Source organism: Callorhinchus milii, unplaced genomic scaffold (assembly GCF_018977255.1).
Source record: "Callorhinchus milii isolate IMCB2004 unplaced genomic scaffold, IMCB_Cmil_1.0 Scaffold7, whole genome shotgun sequence".
Lineage (NCBI taxonomy): Eukaryota > Metazoa > Chordata > Chondrichthyes > Chimaeriformes > Callorhinchidae > Callorhinchus > Callorhinchus milii.
Window position 1 is genome coordinate 23,947,853 of NW_024704748.1, and position 27,480 is coordinate 23,975,332.

At 42.0% G+C, this 27,480-nt stretch overlaps 1 protein-coding gene across 1 annotated transcript in view; it reads left to right on the forward strand.

The window, feature by feature from the left end:
- The window catches only part of LOC103185450 (C-terminal-binding protein 2), a 104,845-nt gene that overhangs the window by 25,986 nt on the left and 51,379 nt on the right, over positions 1–27,480 (forward strand).

The window sequence follows — 27,480 nt, forward strand, 5'->3', positions numbered from 1 at the left end:
TTAAAGATATTCAAAATTATTTTGAATGCAGATCTTGTTCTACTTGTATATGAAATATTAAGTGATTTTTTTGAAATGTGTTGAAAATTTATTGTGAAATGTTAAATGTATTCTGTATTTGAAAGTCTGTTGAAATGCAACATTGCGGCTGAGTGTATAATATTAATGAATCCTTTGCATTGTTTTATATCCACTACTTCACGTTCCAATATAAAACCCATTGAGTTTGCTCCTCTAACTCACGCCGTGACATCAAAATGTGTTGTAGTAACTCAGCAAGCCTCTAAGAAACAAATCTCAGGGCAAACTGAACATTTCTCACCAGCGTGGGCCTAAAATACTCTGTATATTTAAAAATGTATCAGTTATGAAGTGACAAATCAAGCTAGTGTTGTAACAAGAAACTAGATGGATTGCGTAATTCACAGAGATATATGTTTGAGTTTGAATCACGGTCTTGGGATATAATGCATCCTATATATCACATATCCTAGTGTTTTGCAATATATTGTAAAAATATGCAAATAACTGTTGCTTTTTTGCATATCACAATGATATATTTATGGCTTGTAGCAATCTAATGAAAAGGTACTGCATGAATTCACAACGAAAATATCTGTATGAAAGACATGAAGTGACTATTGACCATATTGCCTGAGTACTTCCCAGTGGGTTTTTAAATGTTTTTATTATTGATGCATAAGATACAGAGCCAAACCAACAAATTGAAACGTGAAACAACATTAAAAACTGGAAGAAGCTTCAAATTACCATTACAAACAAATCTTGTTGGTACAAAGTGCAGAGACATAACAATCCATACAGATCAGTATCCAGAGTTCAGATCTGTTTCAAGTCCGATGATGTGAACTTCAGTTTCTCTGGTTCCTGTAGACCCCAGAGTATTCAGATGTCACCATCTGAAGCTGAATTCTAAGATGCTCTTAAGTGCAGCTCACATTTTTCTTTGCTAATGTCAAGTTGGAGCTGATAATAATAATAATCTTTACATTTGGTATAGCGCCTTCACATCAGGAGGACATTCCAAAGCACTTCACAGAATGTACTGTAAATTTGTGTGACTGTTTTTTGGGCAAACAGATGATGGGGAGGGGTAGGAGGTTGGGTAATACTTCGAATATTAATAATGATTGTGGAAGTGCTTCTTCAGACTCTTAAAGTGCTTTTTGTCAGGATAATGGACTTTTACTTGTGAAAATTTGAAGCATCAATTTAAGCTACATTCCCTAGGAGTTTGTCCAGCAGTTTACATATGGCTGCCTTGTTCATGGAGTTTGCAGTAGCACTGCTGAGCCAAGAGAGCAAAATAGTTCCTGGTGTTTCACATTGGCTGAGGTTATTTTATTTAAGGAGCAGCATTAGATGTTTCGCACTAACAGTCCTGATGCAGGAAGGCACAGTACTCAAATCAAATCATCACTTACCTGCACTACAGTACAGTTTCTCAAAGGCATGACATTTTTAGCTGACATATTTTCTGTCAAGTATTAATTCTCCATCACATCCAGTATTCCTGAGCCTTGCTCTTCAATCAGTTGTTTTTCATTATTGCAATGGCTCTGAATTATAGCCAGCGCTCCTTAAGAGGATTTCAGTATAAATTTAAATAATAATACTACTACTAATCCTTGCATTTAAATAATTATGGCATGTTGCCAAACAAAAGTACTTTTTTTGCTCTCGGCCACAAACTAGTTTAGAACATACTAGACAGTACTAGACAGAACATACTGTCAAAGCCTTTGCCAAAGTTAACTCTCGCTGAGATAGAATCCTAAGGTGCAGAGAGGAGAGAGGCTCGTTCCCTGCACTCACAAGTGATGGTTAAGCCAGAAGTGACACTGAGCAGCCAACTCAAAGCTGTATGGTGGGATGCTCGTCAGGCCTGCTGTACTGTAGAAAGTAAATCATTGAGCAACACCACTCGCAGAGCTTGTTCTGTTCAGCTTGTTTACTTGTACTTCAGTGGATGGTATTTATACTGATGTAGAATTCCAAGGTACTGCTAACATACAGTAATTATATATGTACTTGACTTTTTCACCGGGCATTTTGTATTCTTTAAATACTCTTGTGTGAGTTATAAATAGGGTTGGTGACTTTCTAGCCTGACCAGAATAGACTACTGAAGACCTATGTCTCTTAATCTGCATTCCATCAATAGGCATTTAATCATTAATAAGACCAAGGTTAAATATACCAGATGTTAAAAGCAGATTGCTGCTGTTATTTAATAACCCAGGTTGGTAAGAAATTATGTGATAGGAAATGCATTTCAATGCTGCAACATTGCTAATGGAATCTGTGCCTTGGGGATGATAAGGTAAAGAATGGGGTGTGTGATGTGATCATACACTACATTACAGTGCATATTTTACATCACATTGAAGCTAGATTTTGTCCTTGCCGAAAGTCAATGACTGCAAATCTGTTTGTAGGAGTTACTGGATGGAGAGCAAGAGTCTTGGCTGCATGTTCCTATTCTAGCCTAGAGCACTGAGGCCAATTGTAGCACTCCAGCTGAGATCAGCTAACACAGCAAGTCCTGAGAATGAATCTGTTTACCAAGTGAGAGGTTGATGGAATCAGGGGTGAATGCTCATAGAATTCCACAGTATGTAACAAGGGGTGATCCCTTTAAGAAGAGACAGGTGTACGAGGGGGTTCAAGAGGGAATTGGTTGACAATTTGGCGAATAATGCAATTAGGCAGCATGACAGACAGAGTAATACGATTATTATTATTTAGTTGTAAGTTTGGGACTGAACAGCAATGGTCTTTTCCAGTCCGGCACATTCCCAAGATAAACTGACTGTCTCTCAATATCACCTTTCACATGTACCTGGGTATGTGCTGAATGCATGCTGGCATCTCGTTTCGCTCAGGAAATGTTCTTTCTGTGCTACATTCGGTTGATTGCACCTTGCCAACAACATTCCCACTAATACAGCTTCATGCTGCTCCCTCACACTTCCCTGTTTGACCGGCAGCTCTGGGAACAATTGCTGATGATTTCATTTCCACAAAACATTCTTGAGTAGATCTGGAAAAAGTAGGTGCTACATATCAGCCATGTCAAAGGCCATTGAGCATCTCCATCCCTAATAAGGTTTGTTGCTTGTGCTTAATTAGTGGGAAAATATAAATAGCGAATGCAGACGTGTGTGACTTGCTTGCAACTTGTGTTTGGGGGCGGGTGTGAAAAAGGCACCAGAGATGCGCTTGCACTTGGTTTATACACAAGCTCGGTACATTAGATGATAGCTTGGCTCTGAAGCTTGTGGGTTTAAGCTGTACACTTGCACTTGAGTTCGTAGTCTAGGCTAACACTCTAGTTTTACATTGTTGGAGATGTTAAACATTAAAATTTGCTGTTAAACATTCTGTCCATTCTGGTGGGAAGAGAGGTTAACATCTCATTTGAAAGGCTCCCAGAGCCTGTGCCACTATTTGAAAGGAGAAGAGTTTCTCCCGCTCAACAATCTTCCAGATTAACCGGTCACTGACTTCATGGTTGTTTGTGGGATTTTGCTAGTGTAAATAGTTTGCACATTTGCTGGGCTTGTGATCACATAGTTCCTCTTTCCTCTTCCTGCCTCGTTTTAGTCCGTAAAATTATGCAGAATTGTGTGAATTTCTAAATTCAGTCTGAATTTGGAAGTTGTTTTTCCCACCGAGTTTTAGATAGAAACTGGTTTTGAGTTAAGACCGAGTTTAAGAGTTTTCGTCAATTTAAATTCCGTGTCATTTTAAATTTTAAGACAAGATGATCTTGCAGGCTGAGACTACGTGGAATTTTGGGGGCTCTGAAGTCTCTATTTAGTGGAAAACACGTAGGGCTGAGTTCAATAACGCCACAGATTAATGTTAACTGGATACCTGGCTTTTTCGGTGTGAGCAAAGTGTGTGACGTTGGATTGTAAAGAACGTGTGATGTGTGAAATGGGGCAGTTGGGTTTTGAGGCTGATGTTTTATGCATTGGTGGTGTCTCTCGCTACGTGACAAATAAAGAAACAGAACTTACAGTCTGGTGGAGCCCTGCCAAGCCTCGCCCTGCCAAGTAAACAAGACCTTAATGATTGATGGCAGAACAAACGCTGGAGACAAGCAGTGAAGATAAAACATTTGCTGGACAATTTATTTTAAGGAATTAAATCCAGTTCTGGCTGATTAACTACCAGCCCCAAAGTTACTTATAATGAATTGGTTGCTCTGCCATTCAGTACATGTTGGCCCAGTCAAGGCCTGGTTTATTCTTTGTGAAGTTAATGGCTTTAGATTTTCTTGAGAGCAAGTGTGTTTCTTCCTTATAAATTAACGCGTTGTGAATGAAGCAGAATTTGTCGCTTCAAATTATTGGTGGCCCAAACCCGCTGCAAATGCAGTACTTCCTTTTAAAATAAGCTCAATCGTTGTGTTACAGCGAAATTCAGGAACAGGGATGGAAGCTGGCTCGATTCCTGTTACTCTCTGAGCGGGAAGATGGAGAGTGTGGGTGGAGTGAAGATCAATACAGGGCTTGTCAAAAGTACTGACGGGGCCAATCCATAACCCTGACGGACTTGGGGTATTCAATTTTCACCAGCTCTACCTTACTCTGAGACATAAATGAAGCATTAAATAGGAAGAAAGCTACTTCATTGGTGTGGAGCCCAGAAATCAGCAGTGAAGTACAAGCCTGCTCACTTGAGTTCCACAGCTCGTGCCTTCTGCGGTGGTGCTGGAACACACATGGGAGGCATTAACGTTTTGAATAGATATTTTGCAATTGGCGTGACAGCTTTGAAGTGTGTAATCTGTAACGTGAAATGGACCTTAGAATGTTCTGAATGAAGGGAATTGTTTGCGTGTGTGGGGAAGAAGCAGCAACTCCAGCCCACCTACCCTGTCCGCTGTAGTTAGATACACGCAAGATTCAAAAGGCAACTCAAATGAGCCTCGTAAGAAGATCCTAGTAATGGATAAAATGTTAAAAGTACTGAGAAAGTTCAAAGATGCATTTTTTCATGTTCGGAGCGTGGTATTTAATGAAATGCCCATGTTTGACAAACTGTTTATGGCTGTGCTTATATGCGGCATAATTTCCTACAAAAGTACACTGTGAATTGGGTTGAACAGGGCAATTCAGAAGTACGCCGCTACCTTACTCCTGAGACCACCTTTCAAAGGATCGCATATTGCAGGTCCATCTGGCAGGTCCCAAAGTAAAAAATAATTTGCCTGCACTGTAAACCTGTTGGACATAAATGGATTCCTACTTTGCTCTCAAACAGTCCCTTAACTGTTCCCTGTAACGAATTCCAAGGGCCCACAAAATTTCAAGGCACAACATTTTAATGTTGCTAAAGAGGCAGTCACACAGAATAAAGCTCATCAATGATCTCTAATTTCTGGTGTTCTACTCTTGGTGTAATAGTTAGTGATGAGTAATGAGTAAACTCGCCTGGTTTGAGTCCTACCTCACAAACCGCCAGCAGTACAAACGGCTTCTCCTCCCGCTCTCACCCTGCGGGGTACCCCAAGGATCCATCCTTGGCCCCCTCCTCTTTCTGATCTACATGCTCCCTCTTGGGGATGTCAGCCACAGACATGGGGTACATTTCCACATGTTTGCAGATGACTCCCAACTCTATTTTTCCACCTCTTTTTGCGACCCCCAGTCCCCTGATGTTCTGTCAGCTGCCTGTCAGATCTCAGGGACTGGACGAGCGCAAACTTCCTTCAGCTGAACGTTGACAAGACAGAAGCCATACTCTTTGGCTCTCGTCAACGTCTAAAATCCCACGACTCTCACCTCCTCCACATACCCGACCTCCCCCTAAAACTCTCCGAACCCGTACGCAACCTAGGCATCAGGTTCGACCTCCAATTATCCTTCCTTCCCCACATCCGGTCCCTCACCAGCACCGCTTTCTTCCACCTCCGACGCATCGCCCGTCTCCGCCAATACCTCTCCCCAAAAGCCGCTGAAACCCTGGTCAATGCCTTCGTGGAGTACTGTAGCTCAGTGGTTAGAGCACTCGCTTTGCAAGTGAGAGACCTGAGTTCAATTCCAGGCAGAGGGCGAAACCTTGGGCAAGTTTCCTTACTCCACACAGAGCCTAATAATAATCCCTCCAAAATCAAAAACAATACTAAATTGGTCATTTTCAATCTACGACTGTTTGTGGGACATTGCTGTGTGCAATTGGCTGCCGGGTTCGCCCACAAATATACAGTCAATTCACTTGCACCCCCCAACCTCTCTGACCTCTCTCCTCAAAACAGTACCCGTTGCCTTTGTTCCTCCAGGTCTGCCCCCCCCCCCCCGAGTACTCCGCTCCACCCTCGGCGGCCCTGCTTTTAGCCACTATGCCGGAGGCTCTGGAACTGGCCGCCTCGCTTCCTCCCTTCCCATTTTCAGGTCTCTGCTGAAGACCTTTTCGACCACGCCTTTGGTCACCTTCCCTCCCCCTCCCCCGGTCCCGGGATCCGTTACTGTGAAGCTCTCTGAGATGCCGTCCGGCATGGAGGACACTATATAAATCCAAGTTGTTGTTGTTGTTGAGTAATGCATTGAGTAGCGGGAAGTACAAAGCAGTCAGATTGCATGTGTCTTCACTGCTCCTCCACCAGTACTGTTTCCACTGTTGCATCCCACATTTAGTTAACTTGAGGCCGTGTATGCTCCAACAAGAGTCGACAGGTGGAAAGTTGAGCCGCTATCTGTGCTTGTGATTATTTATTTAACGTTGGATGACTTTTCAGTGCTGTCTCCTCTTGCCTGTAGCTCGCTGTATGGGCGATAGATCCTTCATGAAAAGGACTGAAGGAGCAGAATTAGTGTAGGAGGAGGCTAATTAATTCAGTGTGTCACTGCTCCCTACACTCTCTGGTAGCATGTTACAAAAGGCAGCACGAGGCTGCACAGAAAGTTGTAGGTTTGAATCCTTTGGGCATTAAAAATGGACTTGGTCGTCCTGAGTTGTAAAGGGGCGGATGCCACTGGTAACGTAACCCAGTAAAGCAAAGGAGTCGAGCACTTTTAGGAGAAGAGGGGAGAAAATAGAATGGTGGCGTCATTTCCATAGCCTACTTAATGCATCTTTGAAAGAACCACGAACACTACAATAACGCTACAATCCCAGAGCCGGTCATCCAGTATCTAAATGAGGACAGACATGGAGGTGCTCCAGGAAACATGTACTTTTAGATGCTTAGAGTCTAAGTGGGCCGTTCCTTCAGGTCCTGCTGATGTATGACGTTCTTCAAGCTACCCTTATGATTAGCTCTCTGTGCCGTTTTAGTGTAGGGCTGGAGCCACTCTGTGGCCCATCTGTGCACCAGTGTGAGAGAATTGTAATTGACGGTGGGCAAAACCGACTGAACGATCTCTGGTGTATTTCAGAGCTGAATCCCAGCAAAACCAAGTACAGAACTGGATCGTGGCCTCGTGTGTAACAGCCGCTTTGTGCTCTCTTTATAAACCTGATAGGTTGAGTTTCTGGCTTCCAGGGAATTATCAGGAGATATATTTTTTTTGTTCATCAGCCATTTCCACCAAGCAGAAGTCGGAATCCAGGGAGACTGCAGCATGTACATTTGGCAAACTGTTAACTGCAGTCAAATTAATTAGAAAGGTAAAAATTCCCAGCACATATTCGATTTGTATCTTGGCTGGGTTTGAAGAAGCAATCTGTAGTGGATGCCTCTGTCGGGCATTTTTGAATTAACATTAACAAGTAATGACAACTGTAAAATAAATCACATTAATACACTTCCTCATCCTTAAGTTCATTAATAGCCTAAAGGTACAAAGATAAGGTGGTTCAGGCTTGTTAAGATTATGTAACTGAGGGCAAGGCTTTGGTGTTGGACCTTTTTGTTTTTAAAAAAAACACAGGAGGCTAAGCAGTCATTCTTATTTTAATTTTATGTTTTTTTCTCCTCCTCTCTCTCACTCTCCTCCCTCTATTTTTCTCTCCGCCAACTTCCTGAATCCTCCCTTCAAACTGTGAAAGTCCGTGCGGTTTCTTTCACAGTATCCATCAGAGCTGCTCCTTGGGTCAGACATGCAGTCATTGCAAGAGAATGCAGAGAGAGTGTCAGATCTCCCTGCCTCCCTTCCTCTCCCTTTCTTTCCCTGAGTGTAATATCCCACCTACTAATCTGGCTAAAAACAGAACAACATCGGTCACATGCAGCTTCATAGATTTAGTTGTTAAAAGCCATGGGATTGGGGAGGGTGAAGGAACCAATTCCCAATTTTAACAACTGCCCATTGTTCTATGAATTTGCATTAATTCTTCCTTTTAAGAGACTCCTTCGACCTTTGCTCCTCCTGCCCTGTGCTTCCCACACCTCTCTGTCTTTCCTGACTGCTCCATCCTCCCAAGATTTTCGTTGTTAGATTGGCATGCTAGCCTGTGACCTGCAATTGGCTTGACTCTGTGAAACTGAACCTGGGTAGGTTTATTTCTTGCGAACAAGAAAATTTCCATCACTGCTGCTTCTCCAGGAAGTGGACACACCTATTGTCTGGATCAGGCCTGTTGCTTGAACCACATTTGACCTGGTAAGACTCACGTAAGAGTCCTTGTTCATGCGCCAAATATGGTAGTGACCATAAATTACCATATTGGTTTGAGTGCAGCACCACAAAGCAGGAGACAGCTGATGTATCTCCGACCGCAGCAAAACAGAGGATCACTTTAACCTCTTGTAAACTGGTGAAAAAGGATTGTGAGCGAAAATATTGACTGAATTCAAAGGAAAGCGTAAATGCTTCCGGTTTCGCTGGAGACTTGTTGGGGGAATTTCAGATTTTATAATTAAGTATCTATGTTTTTTAGCATAACCTGTGTATTGCTCTTGTCCCAGTCCATCTGTGCACCAATAAACCAGAGTACTGCCCCTTTTATTCGTGTTTCCAGTGTTTTGACCTCTGCCATACTTCCTAAAGCTGCAAATTCCAGATTACATTCTGGCAATTTTCCTTTCTGGGACGATGAGAGGATTTTCGTATTATGGTAATGATGCATGCTGAATCTTTTGCTGAGCATGACTTAGGTTGCTAAATTCAACTCGCGAGTCTAAAAACCATGTGACATAAAGATCTCGATTACATCACCCAATGAATCAGACGTGCAAGTGTTTAAACTGTACAATTTAAAGGGATAATTCTTCGTCAAATTCTCAGCTCATTCATTTTGAAATTTCTGTTTTTTGTCGACGCTCCCACTCACATATAATTTGTTTTCAATGGATTAGTGTTTCATCAGGATGGATTTGATTGTGCTGACAGAGAGGGATTTTCAGAGCTTCTTTTTTAACTCCCTCAGCAATTCCCCCTCCCTCCCCTTTCCCGAATAACCCAGAGATTCTTTAAAAATCAAAAAGAGCATTTTTTTTGTTTGTTTGTTTGTTGAAAAATATACTCAATAGCAGAATATTCAGCGGTTCGGTGCTAAACATGTAAACCGCATAGCCGGACACTGTGCGTAATGCAGCGTCTCGGAATGTACTCAATTGATGTCACCAGAAGCAGGGGCTTTGCTGGTTTTATTTAGCTCTTAATCCGCATGTACTGTCCATCCGGCCAGTTGGCCACAAACAAGAGTCGTGTCCCATGCAAGAAGGGATAAACGTTCAGATTAACTCAAGCTCCCTTTCCATCTGCAAGCAAAGCACAAAGAGGACCTTTCATTCAGCCAGTGCGCAATGAGAATCTGCAACAAGGTGCGTTGTGTTTTTTTCCCCCCTACTGATGTTTCTGTGGATTAATAATTCAAGGAGTACTTTGTAATAGAAAACCTTCCGTTGCCTGGTTCTGCAGTCGCAGTTGGGGGGTCAGGTGAAACCAACCTCCTTTGTTTCATGTTTTTGTAGACCGAAGTCCCTCCTCTTCTTTAACTAAGCTGAAGTCATTTTTATTCCAATGCCTGTCCCTAGCAAGCATTCAAGCATTGGCCGATCTCAGAGCTGGGACGCTGGTGGATGGTTTGAAGACAACTGGGACAACGAGAGTGTATATGAGTACCAAACACCTTACGGGAGACGGAATTCACTGACCTATAGTGGTGAAACTGTTGGCTACGATCCGCCTGGCGTTAGACTGCATGATACTAACTTTGCAGGAGGATATGAGCGATATCCGGAACGATACAGCTGTCCAGACACCGGGGTTAATCAAGGTTATCCCGGTCGATATGATCGCAGAATCGTGAGGAAAAGTTCCGTGCCGGATTTCTCCCATTCCTACGAGAGGCAGCCTGTCATGTCTGGCCGCAGCTCGCTGCCTCCGCAGGATTACTACTCTGATCCCGCAGCAGCTCTTAGGCCATCTGAAGAAGCTCGGTTTTATAGGGACCACATGCTTAACAGATCAATGCAGAATTATGGGATGCCAGGGGGGAGAATATCATGGGACGGCTCGCAAGGCAGGCCTCCTCCCCCTCCTGAGGGAAGCCGAATGTACCGTGATGCTTCTGGCAAGCTCGTGCACGAGGGACAGAAAATCCGTAGCCGAGATTTGTCTCCTGCAAGGTATGGTGCTGAGACTCAGCTCCCTCGGTACGGAGCAGAACCACCGTCCTTGGCTAACAAGTCGATGTACGGCGAGCTTTCTGGACGGCTGGTGGACTCCACACTCGCCCGACAGGTAACTCCAACATGTTTAGTTGTGGATCCAGCCACTGGGTCTGGCTGTGACCCCACCTTGGACAGGATGCCCCCTCCGAACGCTCTCAGAAGTCCAAGGCAAGGCGTCCCGTCCAGGATGATGCCCGATTATGCCACAGACGGTATGATTTCGAAAGCCATGTACGATGGCTACGACAGTGCAATGGCGATGCCCCGCAGCCAGATTTCTGCGGGAATCCCCGGACAAGATGTCAAGAAAGACCTCGATCCCGAATTCCTGGCGTGGCTGCGCTCGGAGGGGTTGGCGGACGGCACCATCTCTTCCTTACTGCAGCAAGGGTTCGACTCCACCACTTTCTTGGCCATGTTGGAAGAAAACGATATCAAGGCGATATCTCCGAACCTGGGTCAGGCTCGCGTGTTGTCCCGGCTCGTCCACAACTGCAAAGCTGACCTGCAGCTGCGACAGGACCTGCAGGGGAGCAATGCCCGGATGAGAGCTCGCTCCAACAGCTTCACTCACAGGAGCGAGCTAATGCGCAACGATTGTGGCATGCACTCAGGGATGATCCCCACAATGGATAGCAGCATTCAACAGCAAGTCATGGCTCTGCAGCCAGTGTCACCCAGGCTCTCCGATATCACCCGTCGTCCATCCAGTGCCCCCACCCAACATCTCCTTGAAACCACCACCTACGCTTCACCCGGGAGGCTAGGGGGCCATTTCCCAGTGTCCACGTGCTACAACAACCCGGCCCCAATGGGGTTGCAGTGCCAGCGATCAGGGGCTATCTACGCTCAGTCGGGGATACCAATGACCACCCTGCAGACTCACCCCAGCACAGGTCCCAAAACGGCCTACTCCACCACTTACACCGTGCCCATGGAGCTGATGAAGAGAGACCGCAACCCACCCTTATCTCCGATGCTCAGCCCCCATCACAGCCCGCAGCTTCTCCGAAAGCAGGGAGGGCAGATGGAGTCGGCCTTGACTCCCGCCGGCTCAGCCTACCACCTGGCCAACTCCGCGCTTCAGAAAGCCACCAGGCGTACCGGGCCGCCTATCATTGTGTCCACCATGCCATCGCCTGAAACAAGTAACTCGCTTTACTTTTTACTCTTGAGTCGTGCGTGTGATTGTTCTGTCCGCTCCTGGGTCCCACTTGAAAGTGCTGTAGATTTTCTTGTTCTGTGTGGCCAGTCTTTACACATCTCCCCCCATGTCGAGTGGCTCAGAACACACTTTGCGTGCGCTCTAGATTTTTTTTTTGCATTTGTATTTCTTTTGTGACAATCATTCACAAAACATCAAACCAGTAAAAACACAGGTTTTCACGATATCTTCTCCTGGTTATCTGACTTTGGTTTTTGGTTGCCAAAAATGTTTTATAACCCCTTTAACAAGTTGCCGGTTGTTGATTGATTTCCTGTTATTCCAACTCCCAATTATCTGAAGTAATTCAGTGTATTTTGGAGTTTTTCGGCTGTTCGGAAGCATTGCGTTTTCCTCGAGAGCGTTAGTTTGTTTGTTTTTCCATCAATGTGATTGTTTGAGTCCACATTAGGGTTCATGTTTGCACTGATCCTGTGAAGGTTGATATACAATCATATTGTGTTGTTAGCAGGAAAGTAATATGTACAAATCAGTACATTTGCACGGGTTTCTCATGAATTGTGGCATTATATTACACAGTATCAATACTGGTTAATACCAAATAGGAGCAATATTTGACATTGTTTAATAAACAGAAGAATGCAATATCAGATGTTTGTTGTCTTGAGTGCATTAGCATTAGGTTTCTATATTGCTCCTATAGTCCTATGCGGAATATTGAAATGGTCAGAAAATGGGTTAAAGAGAGGATTAGCTTAGCTGTCAATATTAAACCGGATATTTTTCTTTTTAAAGCTCTTGAGTCGATAGGGTTACAGATTGTTTCAGATTAACCCTTTCTTTGTTAGGCATACATTTTTAATATCTTTTTAATAAATTTGAATTTCTGCACCTTGGGACGTTCTCCCGACATGAAAGGCGCCCTGTAAATGTAAATTGTTGTTGTTGTATCTGTTTGGTACAAGATGTACAAAACCAACAGACAGTAAAAATTGGTTGTAAGTAGAATTTCTAGTACATTGGCTCCTACTTTTGTTCTGTGGTTATTTGGGACCCATCTTAACCAGGTTTTACCTGCAGCAACAAAAATCTAGATTTATGTGGTTATATAGCAGATTTTTTAATATGTGAACTGCAAGGTTCACTATAATACACCAGGAAATTAATTCTAGGTAGGTCAATTGAAGAACAAGGTTTGATGTCTTTAGCTCCTGGTACAATTGCAGGTAAAGGCATCAATTCAATTGGATCACTTCAGTTACTATTCTTTCTGATCTACTTCAATTGTACATGATTTGTACATATTACTTTCCTGAGTGAGATTAAAGCTGTTCCAATGGTATTTTCTAATGTCTTGGTCAAGGACAGCAGTCCTGAGCATTAGAGGGGTAAGGGATAATATAAGAAGATTATATAGACAGGCGAAATAATATAAACAGATTATTCCCAGATTTACACCCAGCTATATACTATTCGTGTAGCTGGAATTAAAAATAATTGCAAAATGCTTCATTTCCTTTGAAAAAATATTTAGAGATTGTTTGGTCATGTAATACAATTTTTCTAGCATTGCACTTTTAATTACAAGTAACTTCATTACACCCTGACAAAGTAATGTTTAGGAAGATCAGCCTCTGTACCTTTGAACAGCTTTACCTGGCAGCGGCATCTAGTAATGTCAATCAAGTATCCCTTGCCCAGAATCAAATCATATTAGACGTTTATGATCTAAATAGAATGGTTTACCTCTACCAACAAGGCAAAGACTGAAGCTCAATGATAAGCTATTATATAGTATAGGCTGAACATGATGGCAGCTTGCTAGAGTGGTCTTTCAGGACTTGCAAGAGATTCTCAGATGAAGAAGGCCCTTCAATCCATTTGATCTCGTGTTTATAGAATAATAAGTCTACCGTCCTCCCATCACAGCAACAAGCTGCTTTCTTTCAATTGGTCCAGCATCCTGACCTCCTAGTAGCTTGTTCCAATCATTAAGTACACTTCGGTTGAAGAAATACTTCCTGGAGTCTGTCCTAAAATTGCCCTTTGCATCTCTAAATCTGTGTGTGTTTGCTTGTTGTACTGTCTTGGTGCTTCTGAAATCGTGAAGCTTCTCTACGTTTCTGCAGGTAGATGACAGGCCTGCGGACAGGGGAAATAATATAAAGGAAAGTCCTAAGAGTAGAGGGGAAATTAGGAAAACTTGGGAAGTGGCTGAGGTGTGTGTGTAGGGGGTAAGGGAACTTTGAATGGCAAGAATTTTATTTCAAAGCAGCTTTGACTATGCATATGCCAGACTCTAAATAAAATTGCTGTGAGATGATGAAGAGCTTGTCTCCTAGTGAAATATTAGCATGTCAATGAAAAAGATGGGTTAACATTTCAGGATTCTGGTGAAGGGTGGCACTCAACACATTAACCCATTGTTCTCTTCCAGATGTCAATTTGTCAGCTATGTGGAGAAGAGTGTCTTTCTTTACTAGTGGAATTTCGTGTAGTAAGAAGAAAAAGTTGGTGGTACTTGATTTCAACTGATCTCCCTAAATCTATTCTGAAGCATTTTAGCTTAAGTGAGAAATTCAGAGTCTGTGTTTGAAACCTAAAATATTCATTATATAATACATGATGTCCATTAGCTCTGTGAGCCTAACGTTAGTGGTGATTACTGCTGATAACTGGCTCTCCTATACCATTGGTAAAGCACAGTACCTTGACTATTCCATTAGGGTCGGTCTTTGAGCAGTCAGAGAAGAATAAAAAAGTCTCCAGCAATTAGAAACTAAGTGGTTTGATTGTGACATGATAGCTACATATTTATATGGTGCTTGAATGAATTCCTCCCTTTCTTTTCTTCTTTCCTCTTAAAAATCCATCCATTTGTCTCGAGGCTTATTTGCAGTGTGAATTTCCCCTACAGATTGTTTTATTGATGCTTTCTCCACAAAGGCACAATTTAAGCTTCATAAAACCAAAGCGTGTGCGGAGCAATTTAAACTAATAGCTTGTTAGCAGCTATCGTAGCACAATGTTATGTGTTCCAATAGTTCCTCTGATTTTCTAGTAAATCCACAAAGCCTTTCCATCGAAATCCTTGGGCTGATTTCTGAACTATTTGACCCCCTTTGAGCACTGAATGATAGTGGCAGACGGTAGCGAATGAATCATTTCTCCTTCAGTTCATGTCTGTCAGTAAATGCAATGCAGTCAGGATCAACCTTTACATTACCAGGCCCTTCAATGACGTTAGTGAGTTGGCTATTACAAATTGTACCAGCAATTCTTAGCTCAGCAAATCATAATCATCTTCTTCAGCAGCTGATCCTTTCAAATGGGTGAAAAGATTTTTTTTAAAAAATGTTTTTAACAAGCGTATTATTTTTGATTCATGTCCAGTGTCCAGGCATCAACCATTCTTCCTGGTAACCTATTTCAGTCATAACAACAACAACTTGCATTATATAGCACCCACACACGGTAGCATCTTGGAGTTCTTTATCCGCTGGGTAAAGAAAACCTTTCTGGTGTCTGTTGTGAAATTACTTTTGCAACACTAAACCTATGTCCTTGCATTCTACTTTCTTGGTACATGCTGCATAATCCTTGCCTTTGATACAGCACCTTATCACGTCTTCGAGGCGTCTCAAAGCACTTCACAGAAGTATATTTTGTGGGCGAAACGCAGCAGCCATTTGCCCCACAGTATTGTTCTGGGTTTACTTTTTGTAAACTGCTGCCCTGTTTTACATTCTCTCTGTGTTTTGTTTCCCCAACAAACAGTAATGCTTTGTTTATTTCTGATCTGATAATGCAATGAGCATTTCCAGACTCCTGTTGCTTTATTTTGAACACCCATTTTGTGCAGTAACGCAGCCTTTACTGTGGTCCCCTTATCTCAGGAGTCTTAAGTGAACACAATCAAGACCTTACAGTGACCTATTTATCTCAATGCTTGTATAACAAAGTGATTTATCTCAATTGTATCTCAGAAAAAATAATACCAGATTGAAGTGAAGCTCAGTTCCTGCCCATATTTTATAGGGTGGGGCAGAGGGGGTTGGGAGTGGGAGGGTGGAAGAGGAGAAAAGATGGTTGAATATTTCACATTCAAAGGGCTGTACTGTGTTAGCATTCGCATTACCTTCCTGCTCGTAATTTAAACCGTGTCTAAGTGTCAGCTAATGTATAGTTCCTCAATGTTAATGTTAGAGTCTGGTAATCTACAGTCTTCCTTTAATAATGGGCTTGGGTTTATATTCAGTATTCCCATCGGAACAAATGAAATGTTGCTTGCCACTCCAGAGTGCAAAATGTGCATTTGATATTGCATCTGCATCTTTAAGTGGTGCAGCATGAAGAACCTAAGTATTGTTTAATGCGACGTCTGGCACACAGACACCCACATGTCCAAGGGCCATTCTCTTAGCATTTTGCATTTTAATTTTAAATGCTGGCCGGTGATATTCCTCAGGGACTGAGAAATCATCTCTGTTCAGAAAGTGATTAGTTATTAATAACTGTTGGAGTAGCAACACCATTATACCAACAACATTGTGTACTGTCGTGAATTTTATGTTGCAACAGCAAAAAGAATATGAAAGGGCTTTCATTAGCACAGGTCAATGCAGAGAGTTGATTTTAAAAGCCTTTCTTTTTACACCCCTTCTGCATTAAAGCGACTGACTCATCATGAGATAGGCTTCCACAGATAATGCCTGGTCTCTAATACCTATGTGGGAGTCACAGTGTGAGTATCAGTAAGCTATTTGACCATAGAGGACATCATAACTGAGGTTGATCCTGTCCTTCCTCAACATCTAACATATACTTAATGTTAGTATATACTTAATTTCCTCGTAGCTATCTCAAATGGGTTGCAATTCCACAAATGCCAATCGCTCTCTTGTACATTGTCCAAGTAGCCGTTGTCCATGAGTATTGAATGTGCAAACATCACCAACAGACTCAATCCTGTGTCCTTAGCTGACATGTGGAGTCCTGTGGCTCAGTGGTTAGAGCACTTGCCTCGCAAGTGAGAGACCTGGGTTCAGTTCCTGGCAGGGCGAAATGTTCGGTAAGTTTCCTTACTCCACATGCTTCTGTTTACCCAGCAGTAAGTAGGAACCCAATTGTTAGTCGATTGGCGGATCGCTTTTCCGGGGATAATAATTCCTTCAAAATAATAATAAATTGGTCACTTCAATCCATGACTGTTTGTGGGACGCTGCTGTGTGCAATTGGCTGCCGAGTTTCGCCCACAAAATATACAGTCAGTTCACTTTACAGTATATTCTGTGAAGCACTTTAAGACGTCTCAAAGACGTGATAAGGTACTATGTCGAATGCAAGGATTATTTTTTATTATTTGCAACTGCAGTGATCTCTGGCTAATGATCAGGACAGGAAATCCTGGCTGAGGTTTTTCCCTCATAACCTGAGGATCTTGAGGCCACATGTACTCAGTTGTTCCGTACAATTTTACTCTGACTGAGATCAGCTAAGCAGCAAGTACCTGTGTTTCTTCACACAAAGAGTGTGGACTGGGTTGTTGGATGAGGATAGGAGATGACTTGTTTAAGAAACTGCTTGATGCTGCAAGGCTAGTATTCTGGGAGGATAAAATCAAATGTGCCACAGTGCCTTCTTTATCTGAAAGTCTCTTGTGAATTGCTGTGTCAACTGAAGTCTACTAACTAAACTAGTATTTCCTTTACGTATGTGCATAAGTTTCCAATGCTCTCCCATTGCTTTCTAAAGACATGAACTCATGCTGGAGTACAGTTCCCAATCACCAGCTTTTCAATGCTTGGTCCAGATTTCCGTTCTTCGTGTGTGAGTCTAGACAGCGGGTATTCAACTATGGGGAACAGGGCAACACAACTGCCCCTAATTTGACATCCTGGTCCAACCATTTTGCAGCACAGGTCACAGGTTAGCGATCAGGACTTGGAACCTGGCTGAATTTCCACCTCCTTACCTGAGTTACTGTGTCTCCATTATGAAAGGGAAAGTTTTTTTGTAAACAAAAATAGAGCAAAGACAGAAATGCTAATGACACCGCTCTAGACCTTTGCTAGGATTGTGATAAAACCATAGTCCAAAAATACAGAGCACCAGGGAAGACCAATGAGATTTTGGAAACTCATTCTTCCGCAGAATAAATTGTGCTTCATCTCACCCACTACAAGCGACACAAACAGCAAAAAGATAACAACAGAGGTTAGAAAAGTGGCTTGAAAGTGACAGAAAGTCTGTCTGCCAAGCTTGCTCGCAGAAGTCAAGCAGAGAAGCTGAAATACAAGAAAACAACAATGTCTGAACGATTGGCGGGAATGGTCGGGGAAACTCTTACTCGTAATAAACACAATTGAGAAGAATAGTACAGCATCAACAAGGTCAGTTAGGAATATTTGGTAACGAGCCAAAATGACCGGGCCAATACAGAATAAATATTGCGTCAAGGTTTTTTCTCCCAAGTGAAGATTCAGGTCAGTATTGAACTACTCTGCAGTGTACATCCCAAAGTACAGACTGGCACTTTGTAGCAAGTACATAAAACCACATGAAGGGAAAAACAAAGCTATTAAACCAGCTGGGTGAAGAAACAAAACAAATGGCTGCAGATGAAATAATAGAAGAATTATTATCAGAAGGGACGTTTTTGAAACTTATTTTGCCGCAGGCTCTAATAAACTTCAAATGGTTTACAAACACGCTGAGCTTTATCATGAGGGGAACCACAGAACAGAAACCCCTGTGTTGGAGAGGCTGTCAACTACATAAAGATGAAACCAGGACAAGAGTCCATGAGAGTACCCAGCAACAAAGTGAGATGTGTTCAAGAGAATGCGCAAGTGAAATCAAGCCCAGAGAACTGGAAAATTTCCAGTGCCTGAACTTGAAATGTATGAAAACCGCGGAGAGTGCTGCAGAATCTATTCTATAATAAAAAAAACTTGCATTTGATATAGTGCCTTTCACGTCTTCGAGACGTCACAAAGTGCTTCACAGCATACACTAAAATGAATCGACTATATTTTGTGGGCAAAACATGGCAGTGTCCCACAAACAGTCGTGGATTGAGTGACCAAATTATTATTATTTTATTTTTTCTTCCCAAAACAAGGATGGAAATAATTTTACGGTCAGGGCAATGGTAATATCCTCAATATTTCCCATAGTGGCTAAAGAAAATAGGGGTAAATAAGAAACCAATGAAGTCAAATACCAATGGAAGGGAAATAAAAAAAAAAGACATTTTGAGAACCGAGAAAAGCCAGTTATGCCCAACAATCCCTTCCTTTTTATTGGACCTGAACACAGCTCATGGTATCCTTGTGTAGTTTTGCACACGCAGAGGGAATTGCACATGCTGTTAATTAACTACCAATCCTGTTGTTTGGATGTTAACTTAAAAAGTTGAGTGTCTGTGATTCCCTCTTTACACACTCCCTTCCTTCCAAAAAGAAACTTTGCACTTGTTTTTACACATCTCGTATATACCATTATCACCCATTTGCCCATTACACAACCTTTATTTTTTAACACTCGAAATTTCCACTGGGCTAACATTATAATAATGAATTAATTTCATAAAGTAACTTTCACTGAATTTCAGAGACTAGAAAAATGCTTATTAAATTGTTTTATTTTCAGTTGTGAAACCTAGGACACTTGCTATAAATCCAACAGCTGTTGCCAGCTCCGTGTTGTGATCAGTATCTGCCCTGGCAAGGCAAATAGCTCCTTACATTGTTCCTTGAGAGTTATTTCACAATCAGCCTCACTTGTGGAGAAATTTAACGTGTCTGCTTGACAGGCCGCAAACTTTGCGCTTGGTGTAATAAACTGATCAGATATGCCACTAAACCAGAACCCCTACCTCTGATTCAATAATAAAGAACAGCAATACCATGACCACATGGACTGGCAATGATTTGTCCTGCTCGGATACCCACTTAGCATTGCTAGACATGAAGCCATATTTGTGTAAAAATTCTGTTGGGGTTACACGCATTGCCAAAGGTGATGCCGGTCACTGATGGGATTTGCCATTTTTGCTGACGCAGCAAAATAAAGTGAATGGCCTCGAAACTGTACTGGGCATTTCTATGGTTCTAGAATTGCGCATTGCCAAAGGTGCTACAGATTGATGCATTGACAAACTAAAGTTTTCTGCCATTGTTTCCAACAGTAGACTTTAGTTTTTGCCTGCTGTTCAATAACTAAGCTCTACTGTTGTTTTTTAACCAGCCTACGGGCTTCTTTACAGCGCCCCGAGGTGTAATCCTGCGTGAAATGCAAGATGTTGTTACCACATCACACATTCCCTTTTCCGCTCCCAATATTTCTTTACTGAGAAACCTAATGCAGGCCATTGGTGCTGGGCGCCACCTCAGAAACAAGCTCAGGCAAATCAAGAGACAGGGGTGGGATAACATCTATATTGAAATCTTACTCTCTGCTCATCCCCTCCGCTCACCTGCTCATGCATTGCCCCTTCTGGCCCACCATCCGTGGCCAAGTATTCAGTTACTATATCGCTAAGCTCTATAACTCCTCTCTACTCCTCCATCTTGCCCTCCCTCCTTATCTATCTTTAAATCCTGCCTTAAATCCAACGTCTTCACCGCACCTACAGTCAACCTTCCCCCCTCCCTGTCTCCATTGATCGACATACGACCCAGTCATTGTGAAGCCCTCCCAGACATTATCCTGCGTGATGGGCGCTATGTAAATGCAAGTTGCTGATGTATTATAGGAGGAACGTAAGCAGAGGGAGGTGAGGAGTTCTAGTTTGAGAAGTTTTGACCATGATAACTGTATAATGCAAGTCCATCTTTCTTGGAGTCTGAGAGGTTCTGAGCCCTTTTTGGAAGTGAAAACATTCATTCTCCTCAGTAAATTCATTTGCATGAGGTTGACATTTGTTGCTCTAGTAATTTTATCTGATAATAGCCTGATTGCAAAACGGATCTGAAAACATATTCCTTAATTGTGTGTTGCTAGGTAACACGAGGGTTTGACCATAATCAGAAAAAGATTATGGACTCATTTTAGTTGTTGAAAGGTTTAGCTGAGGAAGGACCTGGAGAAAATTGCTTTGGGATTTTTGATGTATGCATTTATTCATGCAGAACATTAACCAATCATAAAAATTAGTCATCAGGTTGGTAATATGATACCAGCAGAGACGATTTTTTTATATGTAAAATAAACGTAACTAACAATTAATCTATCTGACCTGAAATATAAAATTCAAAACTAAAAACGAGTTGACATACATTTTTTTAAAAACAAATCTTAAGCTTTCCAGGAAAATTCAATGTATTGTACAGTACATCCTTCTCTAAACCTAAGCACCACAGGGATACGTACACGTGTATGGTTAGACAGCTGATTCTCAAATTTGTTCCCCCTTTCGATTATTTCTGTTGTTAGGTCTATGAATGACAAACCCGAGGGAACAAGCAAGGATGCAAAAAAAGTGAGGATTTTGTGGTTGTCTGATCTGTGGAAGACAACAGAAAATAAGCTGCTCCTGTAACATTCAGATAAGGAGAGAGGTTGGAAGGAATGTCTTCACTCAGAGGTTTATTAGCGTTCATTACAAGTAACTATTGAGTCTGAATCAATAGTATTGTTCAGAAGGGAACCAGATAAGTAACTGAGCAGTATAAGTCTTAAGGGATGTGGGGAGAGAGCTGAAAAGTGGGATGAATAAAAAAAAGTGATTTTATAAAACGTAGAACAAATGCAATAGATCAAATGGTTCCCATCTGTGCTGTAAAATGCTAAGATTCTATGATTCATGACTGCAGGCAGATTTGGTTTTTTTTAATCATCTTTTCTGCAATACCAACACAGGTCGTAATCAAATAGAAATGTTTGTGGGTACATTTTTTTTTAAAAAACACAGAAAATTGTAATTTGTAATATTTGACCTGGTATGACAATGCCACAGCTAACACAGTGGGTGAATGTGTAAGTTCACAATGAACTGAACTACATATAGTGAGATGGCCTATTTGGGAAAAAATCTGCCGGGATTCCCTCTTCTGATCAATATCCTGTTGAAACATGTGTGGGCATCAGTGCATCAGGACGCTACCCCACTTGAAGGGCGGTATATAAATGCAAGTTGTTGTTGTTGCGTGACATATCTCTTGATCTTGCCTTAAGCCCATTGCCTTTAAGATTGAAGATTGGAGAATGTTGGAAGATTCTTAAAATCAGTCGTAACTCGAAAATAACTCTGGAAAACTGACTTCAAATTAAGACTGGATTTAAGAATGTTTAAGAATATCCCACTATACTAAAACTAAGAGAAGGATCTACAGGTGAGTACCCCAAGGCTTTTGGGTCTTGGGTGAAGGGAGTTGGTAGTCAGGCTTTTGTGATTTTCCACCTGCCCTCCATGGTCATGTAGCCTCTTGACACTCAGCCCGTGTCCATACCCATACCCCAGAATGAGTTGATGCCTTCAATGCATGAGGAGGGCTCAAAACTGACTAGCAGAATCTATTCCCCTCTGGATACCTACAACAACAACAACAAGATTGCATTTGTGGAGCGCCTTTCACGTCGGGAGGACGTCCCAAGGCGCTGGACAGTTGGGTCGGGACCTGAGCAGGGGGAAATAGTCAGCGTGAGGGGAGGGAAGGGAGGGAGCGAGGAGGGAGTAGAGAGTCGAGAGGGGAGGTGAAGGCACGATTGAAGAGAACCTACTGTGGGACAAGAACAGACACAATGTAGGCTCAGTAATTTGTTATCTAGAAAAAGAGTGAAGTTCAGCTAGGTTACAAGCGCAATGAATACAAAAAAAAGAATATTGTCTAATAATCCTTGCATTTTGATATGGCGTCTTATCATGTCATTCAGACGTTTCAAAGTGATTCACAGGAATTGCTGTGAAGGGTAGTGAATGTATTTTGTAAGCGAGTAGTCTCTTGGGAAGGTAAATCAATACAGTGACAATGATTGTAAATGACTACTTGACATCTCCAAGTCCTCTGCCAGTGGGACTGACATGGAGCCTCTGGAGAATTTCACTCTCTCCAGTCCACTTTCAACACAGACACAATGGTCCAGTTGTGATTGACGTTTCCTCATCTAATCAAATAGAATTTAGGCCAAGGTTGTGATTCCAACTCAGCTCTTCATAGGACTGCTCACTAACCACCCATCTCTTCATGCTTATTCACTTATAAAATTGCTTAGGAGGCTTCACAGTTGCTCAATCCATGTATATTAATGGGTTCTTACCAGCATTTCTAACCCTGCTGTGATGGGATTCCCTTTTTGTATCAGATCGTGACCTGAAGTGTCTAGTGAAAAACCTACTCTGGATCCCATCCAATTTCCTGGCCTCTGCGCTGTAATTGACTAAATTGGATGAAGAAAATAGGGCCGAAAATGCAAAAGTAACATTTTTTTGATGAATGAAATGAGAATGCAGTGTGTTGAATTCAGCTCTTCTTGGCTTGTGCTCAGGGAAGAAATTCTTGGTGCAAGCCTCATGTGTCACTTCTCCTGACCTGTAAATTGTAATTAAGAGCCGTCTGATCGAGTCCAGTAATCTGAGTGATACATACCAATCCTTGTGGTAATCGAGGCTAAGCCAGGCTTGGCCAGAATGTGGATCTTAAAACCGTTGATGGTTTTATATACATCAAGCTACACAATATTAGCACGGGCTGATCCGGTGAGAGTCAAAGAAATGCTAATAAATCTAGCATGTTCACCTACGCGTGGCTAATGTATTTGTTGTTCATTTACCTTAAAATATTGCTCAATCTGGAATTTTACTGCACTTCACACAGAAAACTGAAGTATTCCCTAAATAGTATCTAACCAGTGTCCATGGCTTGTCAGTTGTTTGGTTGACCAGTTCTATTGATTTGTTTTAAATGTGTTGGCAGTAAATTTATCGCTGTACAATAGGGCTTTGACTGAAATTGTTCTCAAATGAATACAATAGAATGCTGCCGATGAACAGCGGGTGAAAGAGAAAGTTAGGGTATTGTTTCAGGCATGACTCCTTATGGGGACAGAAATTACGCCCAATCACTTGATATAGGCCTTTGTGCTGAAACATCGTTTACATGACCAATATGGTGTGGAGCTGGGAATGGACTGTAAGCACTCCTGATGTAAGGGAGTCAGGGTAAAATTGACATTTGTTTTCGTCACATTCTGTCAACTTTTATGGCTCGCAAGTATCCAGAACACTCGCATTGCTTTCGTAAATGAATTCACGTCTATTTATGAAACATTACTTGTCATTTTGAATGTGTAGCTCTTTCAGTGCCCTGGAGTGTACTAATAGTGAGAAACCTCAGTCTAATGAATCCTGTGTCCATGCTGGAGAATCTGGTGAATTTATTGCAAGTTATACTGTGGTTGTTACCTTCAGGTGTAGAATCCAGATAAACTACAGAACTCTGAAGGTATGGTTTATTCCACTGGCTCTTGTCAGGATTTAGTGCACATTTAAATTGAAAAACAGATCATTATGGGTGGCCCTGTTACTTGAACTGTAACAGCCTCAACTTGTAGTATAGCAGTCAGCCTTAATGAATTCTTTTACTGAGAGCTGTGTAAAAGAAACGGGCGATGTGAAAATAAGATGTTTTTTTATTGATCAGAAAACTATAAGCATGTTTAATTTAGTGATAATAATAATCCTTGCATTTGATATCACGTCTCAAAGCGCTTCGCAGAATATAATTGAAAGTGGATTGACTGTTTTCTGGGTGAAATAATTTAACTGAGGTATTTACTGGACACTTGAGCTCTGTATACTTCAATGAGAGGCTATAGTATGAAGAACTTGCATATAATAATAATAATCCTTGCATTTGATAAAGCACCTCATCAGGTCTTTGAGACGTCTCAAAGAGCTTCACAGAATATACTGTAAAGTGTAGTGACTGTATATTTTATGGGTAAACTCGGCAGCCAATTGCGCACAGTAGCGTCCCACAAACAGTTGTGGATTGAGTGACCAAATTATTATTTTTATTTTTTGGGATGGATTATTGCTTTCTTAATTGTTAGTCTTAAACATTTATATGCATGGTTAAAGAATATTTATTGTTCACGCTGTTTGGCGAAGTATGCATTGGTGCATCATTGCAAGTCTAAAAGAGCTCTGGATGTGTTGTAATTATTAGGTCTGAGGGGTCATAGGAACAGATTGCCTTGCCCCAGGGGTGAGGGAAGATTGTGGGCATTGATCTACCTAACTAAAGATGGCTTTGAGTTGAGTCATTATGTTTTACACAACCATTGCTGCTGCTCTACTCTCTTCTCACATCAGAGTATTGCGCCTATTGGGAGCAGTTGTACTGAAGTGTGTTAAAGTAATATTCCAGGGAACATAAGAAAAGTAGAAGATGAAGAAATAGCTATTCAGCTTCCCATGCTCATCCCTCCACCACACTAATCAATCCAGTATTATAGCTAGCTTCATTCAGGTCTCCAATGCTTTCCTCACTATTACCTGCCTGATGAATTGTTCTGAACTTTTAATTGTGTAATTCTTCTTAATATCTGTTTTCTTACTCTTTTAAATAGCTTAATATCCCGTACCCTACTTTCCTGACTTGATCTGAAGTCTCATCCTCAGTTCATCCTATCTGTGTTATCCAGTGTTTCATAAATCACATTGTGATCACGTCAGTGCCTTCCTTCTATCCTCGATTTCAAGATCCTCACCCTTGTATTCAAGTCCCTGCACTCCTCTGCACCCCCGACCTCTCTGACCTCCTCTCTTCTCAGCACAGTACCCGTTGCCTTCGTTCCTCCGGGTCTGGCCTCCTTGTACCCCGAGTCCTCCGCTCCACCCTCGGCGGCCGTGCCTTCAGCCACTATGCCCCGAAGCTCTGGAACTGCCTTCCTCACTCCCTTTGCCTCACTCGATCCCTTCCCATTGTCAGGTCTCTGCTGAAGACCTTTCTTTTCGACCGCGTCTTTGGTCACCGTTCCCCACCCCCTCCCCCTGGCTCGGCTCCGGGATCCTAAACTGTAAAGCACTCTGAGACGCCGTCTGGCGTGGAGGGCGCTACATAAATCCAAATTGTTGTTGTTGTATTCTGTAGAGTTTGACGTCTCTAGTCCTTCCTCATGTTTCTTTTTCTTTTACACTTGCAATCAGGCTATTTGGCCTTCTTTGTCCTCTCTCCAATGCATGTAACTGCATTTGCTTTTTACCAGCGGAGGCCACAATTGAATGTATTGCTCCAAGTGTGATTCCAGATACTATAAGGCCCCAGCCTAACCTCCAGAGATTTGCAATCTACTGATCTGACTGTATATCCCTGCCTCCTATTAAGCTGTGTTTTTTATTGCTTCTCCATTCAGTTTGTGCAGTTCCCACAGTTACTTTAACACAGAACTACTTTTAAGTAAAAAAAATGACATAAATGTCTTTTGTTGCATACTAAAAGCGGTTGCTGCTGGGAGGGCGGTACAGGGTGTTGCCCATTAAAACGTTATCATCAGCCACCGGGACTTTGTTCTGAAGTCAGCAAGTGCTGGACTCGGCCTCAAGAACTCCCAGGACAGTAACAGCGCTTTTGAGGACTGTAGTATTCCAACTTCCAAGCACAGGAATCTCAAACCTCCATCCACACAAGTCAACCGGGTAGGGTGAAACGTTGGGCAAGTTTCGTTACTCCACAAGCCTCTGTTTACCTAGCAGTAAGTACAAATCCAGTTGTTAGACGTTTGGGGGATTGCTTTTCCGGGGATAATAATCCCTTCAAAAAAAAATAATAATAGTAATCAGGTCACCCATTCCACGACAGTTTGTGGGACACTGCTGTGCACAATTGGCTGCTGCGTTTCTTCTACAAAATATAGTCAATTCACTTTACAGTATATTCTGTGAAGCACTTTGACGTCCCAACGACGTGATAAGGCACTATATATATCAAATGCAAATAAAGGAAAACCACTATATTGGAGAATATAAGGTTGATACTATTATGTCTTTTATTCTAATAATAAGCATGTTGGCATCTCTTTCTCTTATTCTCCTCCCACCCCTGCAGCTGAACCAGTCAGAAACAACTGCACGTAACCAAAACCGCTCAAAACAACAAGATTTCCGAAGTTGTCTAGGTACAAAGGGTTAAAGGATATTGAACAACTTGGGAAGCAAATATAAAGTACTCTTGGGAAAGGGTGGGTCTGCAGACATGTGCTTGACAGTTAAATTACATTGTTCTCTGCATTAAAAAAAAGTCCAGGAGTGGGAACACAGTTATTAACAAGATTCCGCATATTGTAAAACATGGACAGCATTAAATGTCTCATTGGACGGAAAACTCCCCTAACCCCCCCAGTGAGGCTTACTGTACTGATTATTATCATTATTATTTAAAATCTCTTCGGAATCATAATGTTCATATTTTGTTAAACTAGCAGTAAGTAGGAACCCGCTTTTCAGTCGATTGGCAGATCGCTTTCCTGGGGTAATATTCCCTTCAAAAAGTATAATAATGTGCTTACTCACTCCACAAATATTTGTGGGACACGTTTCATCCACAAAACATACAGTCAATTCACTTTACTGTGTATCCTGTGAAGCGCTTTGAGATGTCGCAATGACGCGACAAGGCGCTATATCAAATGTAAGGATTATTATTATTACTGATGTCACCATGACTTGATAGCAAAAGTGCAGCATAAACCCATGGTGGGTGTCTTGCTAATGTGACCA